Raw genomic sequence first — 6,000 nt, 5'->3', positions numbered from 1 at the left:
GGTATAGAAAAATGAATCCCCTATTTTGAAATTAATGAAATGGTAGTCTTATAAAAAGATGTGTTAAACCTGAAACTCTAGCACCTTCCCTAGGGAAAAATATTCCCAATAAAACCAAGCTAAAAGAAAAGCAAGTTGCAAGCCCTCTTGCAAGAACTTTTACATAAATGCCAAATATATATACATACCCATAAATTAAGCTATTTTCTTTTTATCTATCTCAAGTAACCAAACACCCTTTCCTACCCTAATCCAATTGTCAGATTAGTTTACATTCTTCTTGGTGCTATATCAGAGCTACTATTGCTGAACTAATGAGTCTTAAAATATGCTATTCCCATTCTAGCTGTCTAGTGTAGCAAGATACCTTAAGTAACAACATCATCATCTCAGGAAATAAAAGACAGAATAAAACCTGTTATAGAAATGCCCTACTTTTTTCAGTTTCTCCCCTTCCCTCTCCTACCCCTTCAAAATCATAAGCAGCTCTTTCCATCACAGATGATTTAACACAAAGGTCTGACAAAAATCCAGTTTATGTCGCATATCTCTTGGTCCACTGTCTAGCCATTCTGTCGTGCTCTGCTCTGTTAGTCATATATTGAGTAGCAATACTTCCAACAAGGGGATCAGCTGCAAAATAAAACAATTTCCAGTTAATTATCCATTTTAGGAGAAGAGAAAAGACACAAAAGACAGAGATCAGATGTGATGAGTACTCCTACAGCATTGCTTTAGTGAAAAAACCTGACATTTTACTTTCAATTTTAGAATTTAAGTACATTTTCTACTTAGGCCAAGGATGGGGAGGGGAACCTGTGGCCCTCTAGATGTTGCTAAAGTGCAAGTCCCAACTTTTATACTTTTCCACTAGAGTTCACAGTGCTTTTTCAACAATAGCCATGTTCGCTGAAACTGCTGGCAATCATAGTTAACACTGTATCTCTGTTAGGCACATGGACATTAAAGACCTACTATAATAATACGACTTGCTGGACAACTCCTGTTTCCATAGATAAAGTATGTTTCTATCAATCCTTTAAAATATCTCACAACAGCCAACTCTCCTGAAGAGATGATAATGGCTTTCACAACACAATATCAGCAGATAGCGCGAACCTGCAAAGATGAAGTCAGGAAAGATAAGGCTCAGAATGAACAAAGACTTGCAACAAAAGTGAAAGATAATTTAAAAAGTTGCTTTCAACATATAAATAACAAGAAAAAAGTCAAGGAAACAGTCAGTCCACTAAAGAGAGAAGATGGCAAGGAAGTAACAGGCAGTAGAGAGAAAGCACAGCTGCTTAACTCATTCTTTGCATCAGTCTTCATGAAAAAGAAACTATGGCCCAAACTACCAAAAACATAATTGTAAAAGACAGACTAGAAATAAAAATTAAAATAAGCAAAAAAAATGGTAAGAGAACACCTATCTGACCTTGATGAATATAAATCATTGGGACCTGACAGATTACATCACACAGTTTATTTATTTTTTATTTTAATCCCATTTATATCCCGCCCTTCTCCGAAGACTCAGGGCGGCTTACAAGCTTAGCAGTAATTTTAATTTTTTTTAAATTTTAATTCCATTTATATCCCGCCCTTCTCCGAAGACTCAGGGCGGCTTACAAACTTAGCAGTAGCCTTCATTCTATGTATATGCCTGCTTATTAGGGCTTTCACACACACCCCAAGCGGCATTATTACAAAGTCAGCTTATTGCCCCCAACAATCTGGGTCCTCATTTTACCTACCTCGGAAGGATGGAAGGCTGAGTCAACCTTGAGCCTGGTGGGACGCGAACCTGCACTAATTGCAGGCAGCTGGTGTTACTTAAGGAGGCATTAGCCCACTGCTCCACCAAGGCTCTGTTCTGAAGGAGCTGGCAGATGTTATCTCACAACCATTGTACCATATCTTTCAAAAATCCTGGAACACCAGGGGACTATTGGAGGATTGGAAAGGAGCTGATGTTCCTATCTTCAAAAAAACAAAAACAAACAAACAAACAAAAACCCACCACAGACGCAGGAAACTACAGACCAATCAGCCTGGCATCAATACCTGGAAAGATACTGGAAAAAGATAATAAAGAAACAGATCTGCAAACTAGAAGCTAGCATGGGTTTGTTAAGAACAGATCACGCCAAACCAATCTTATTTCATTCTTTGACAAAGTGACTAAATTAGTAGACCAGCAAAATGCTGTGGACATAGTATATTTAGACTTCAGCAAGGCATTTGACAAAGTAGACCACAACCTTCTTCTTGGTGAACCAGAATGTGGGATAGACAGCATCACCACCAAATGGATTTGTAACTGGCTGACAAGTTGTACTCAACGAGTAGTCCATAATGGTGCTACTTCAGAGGTCCCCAATCTTTTTGGCACCAGGGACCGGTTTCATGGAAGACAATTTTTCTATGGACTGGGTGGGGAGAGAGTGGGGGAGGTTTCAGTATGATTCAAGTGCATTATATTTATTCTAAATTTTCTAAATAAACAAACAAATAAATAATGCACTTTATTTCTATTATTATTACATTGTATTAGATTAGACCAGTGACTTTCTGCTTCTAAGAAAGTGGGAAGGAAAAGAAACAATCCTAAACTCAGCCTTCCAGCAAAACAAAGCAAAGACCCAACATGTTGAGGAAATGCTGAGAAAACTATTCAAAGAGAGAGAGAGAGAGAGGTCCAGCAGCCTTGGAAAAGGTGCAAATGAGAGAGGGATTCCCTTGGAGACACAGTGCTTAAGGGGAAATGTAGCTTCTCCCCTTCCCCCTCCCACATTGCAAGCCTGGTAAGAGCGCTCTTGGCTTGCAAACTTGAGAGCTGCATGAAGAAAGGAGCATGAACACACACACACACACACACACACACACAAATACACACACCAAATTAAACCACAAAAAGCAGGCAGGAAATTGCCAAAACATGAGGCACCTGGAGCAGCATCAAAACAAAAGCAAAAAACTAAGCTGTCTTAGAAAAGGTGCAAACAGGAGAGAGATTCCCTTGAAGACGCAGTGCTTAAAGTGAAAGGTAGTTTCTCCTTGCCCCTATTTGCACCCTGAGAAAGCACCCTCACAAACACATACCTTGGGGGGGATCCCCCTCCAATGAGGTTTTGGGGAAGCCCCCGGTTGCATGCTGGGCTGGTGCATGCTTGTCTTGCAAACTTGGAGACTTGTGCGAAGGGAGCATGAGCTCAGCTGGGGTGCCGGGAGGGGGAGAGGAGGAAAGTGAGGAGGAAGAAAATGTAGCAGGAGGAAGAGGAAGCAGGAAGAGGAGGCAGAAGAAGAGATAGCACAAGAAGCAGGAGGAGGAAGGACCTGGAGCTCAGATGTTGCAAGCCAGTTGCAAGCACAGACTCTGGAGAACCTTTGCACTGAGCAAGACAGCTTCTGCCCCTTGCCAGATCCCTGCAGACTCACAGGATGCCTCCAGCTGTGTGGCCTGGTTCCTAACTGGCCAAGGCCCGGTACCGTTTCGCAGACCAGGGGTTGGGGACCCATGTGCTACATCTACATGGAGAGAAGTAAGCAGTGGGGTACCACAAGGTTCCCTCTTAGGCCCAGTACTCTTCAATATTTTCATAAATGACTTAAATGAAGGAATTGAAGGGGAACTCATCAAATTTGCAGATGACACTAAGCTGGCAGGAACAGCCAACACCTGAGAAGACAAGCTCAGGATCCAGAAAGATCTTGACAGACTTGAACAATGGACCCTATCCAACACAATTAAATTTAATGTGGAGAAAAGCAAGGTTTTACACCTAGGCAAGAAAAACCAAAGGTACAAGTACAGATTAGATGAAACCTGACTCAAAAACAGTAACTGTGAGAGGGACCCTGGAGTCCTAGTGGATAATCACTTAATCATGAGCCAGCAGTGTGCGGCAGCAGTCAAAAAAGCTAATAAATCCTTGGTTGTATAAACAGAGGCATAGAATCAAAATCACGTGAAGTATTAGTACCACTTTATAAATCCTTAGTAAGACCACACCTGGAATACCACATCCAGTTTTGGTCACTAGATTACAAAAAATATGTTGTGACTTTGGAAAAAGTGCAAAGAAGAGCAACTAAGATGATTAAAGGCCTAGAGACAAAAACATATGAAGAACAGTTGCAGGAAGTGGGTATGGCTAGTCTACAGAAAAGAATGACTAGGGGTGACATGATAGCAGTATTCCAGCATTTGAGGGGCTGCCACAAAGAAGAGGGGGTCAACTTATTTTCCAAAGCACCAGAAGGCAAGACAAGACACAATGGATGGAAACTAAGCAAGGAGAGAAGCAACCTGGTGTTAAGGAAAAACTTCCCAACAGTGAGGACAATTAACCAGCGGAACAGCTTGCCTTCAGAAGTTGTGGGTGCTTCATCACTGGACAGTCACTTGTCTGAAATGGTATAGGGTCTCCTGCTTGAGCAGGGGGTTGGACTAGAATACCTCCAAGGTCCCTTCCATCTGTGTTATGATTGAAAACAATTTCCAAGGCATGGGATATACCATGGAACACAGTGAAGACAGTCATCAACAAGTGTAGAAAATATGGCACAACAGTGACGTTGCCAAGAACCAGATGTCCCTCCAAAATTGATGTAAAAACAAGTGGTCCAAGAAGCCTTTAGCAGCGTTAAAGGAGCAGCAGGAATTTCTGGCAAGTACTGGTTGTGTACTATATGTGACAACAATCTCCTGTATTCTTTATATGTCTGGGCTGTGGGATAGGGTAGCAAGACAGAAGCCTTTTCTTCCAAAGAAAAACATTCATGCCCAGCTACATTTTGTGAAAACCTACATCAAGTCTGACGAAAGCATGTGGGAAAATGTGTTATGGTCTGATGAGACGAAGGTTGAACCTTTTGGGCATAATTCCAAAAACTATGTTTGGCACAAAAACAACACTGTGCATCACCAAAAGTACACTATACCCACGGTGATGCATGGTGGTGGCAGCATTATGCTTTGGGGCTGCTTTTCTTCAGCTGGAAATGGGGCTTTAGTCAATTTTGGCACAAAACCTTCAAGCCTCTGCTAAAATGCTGAAGAAGAATTTCACCTTTCAACATGACAATGACCCAAAACATACCTCCAAATCAACAAAAGAATGGCTTCACCAGAAGACCAAAGTTTTGGAATGGCCCAGCCAGAGCCTGGACCTGAATCCAATTGAAAATCTATGGGGTGACCTGAAGGGGGCTGTGCATAGGAGATGCCCTTGCAATCTGACAGATTTGGAGTGCTTTTGCAAGGAAGAGTGGGCAAAGATTCCCAAGGCAAGTTGTGCCATGCTGACTCCTACCCCAAAAGACTGAATGCTGTCATAAAATCAAAAGGTGCTTCAACAAAGTATCAGTTTAAGGGTGGGCATCTTTGTGTAGCCACATTTTAGGGTTTTTTTTCCCTTAGAAGAATTCAGTTTGTTTTTCCAATTGTACAGCTCATATGTTATATTAAAGGTGGAAAAAATTCTGAAGTGATTTATCTTGGTCTGATTTTTTAACATCTCAAAAACCTAGCATTTGAACAGGGGCGTGTAGTCTTTTTATATCCACTGTAATGTGGCATGGTCATATGATGTCATGCTTTACAATCATGTCACTCAGTAATGGAATTGCTAGTCCTAATTACCATCATTAAATGAGGACTGCTTACATACAATAGATTTGAGACATACTTGCTTTTGTTTTCCTTGTGTACTGTGTTTTGGAAATGAGTCCTTAGCAAGAAGCAGCCAGGACAGTGCAGTAAAGCCTATGGGTTGACAGAATAGCCTAAAATAAGGCTGGACAAGGAAAAGGTAGCCTGAGCAGCGAATGCCTTCTGCAGTGATGATAGAGAGACCTATAGAAAAACAGCTATAATGCAGTTTTGCTGCAACACTTCTAATTAAAAGAATATATTTCAAATTCTGCACAAAAATATGAGGTTGTTTGGTGCTAAAAAGCTCTGTTGCCCCCTCCTACTCAATATGTCCTTAAAAA

The 6,000-nt window shown here is 41.2% G+C and overlaps 1 long non-coding RNA gene across 1 annotated transcript in view; it reads right to left on the bottom strand.

The window, feature by feature from the left end:
- Positions 1-516: 516 nt before the first annotated feature.
- LOC310648206 overlaps positions 517-6,000 on the bottom strand; it is a 29,389-nt gene continuing 23,905 nt past the window's right edge. The window contains exon 3 of the long non-coding RNA XR_014494034.1: positions 517-633. This is a non-coding gene — a long non-coding RNA (uncharacterized lncRNA). The remainder of the gene's footprint in view (positions 634-6,000) is intronic.

This window comes from Vipera ursinii (assembly GCF_947247035.1).
Source record: "Vipera ursinii genome assembly, chromosome: W".
Taxonomy (NCBI): domain Eukaryota; kingdom Metazoa; phylum Chordata; class Lepidosauria; order Squamata; family Viperidae; genus Vipera; species Vipera ursinii.
Note: the sequence above shows the minus strand (reverse complement) of the source record. Positions and strands in the feature narration are given on the sequence as shown.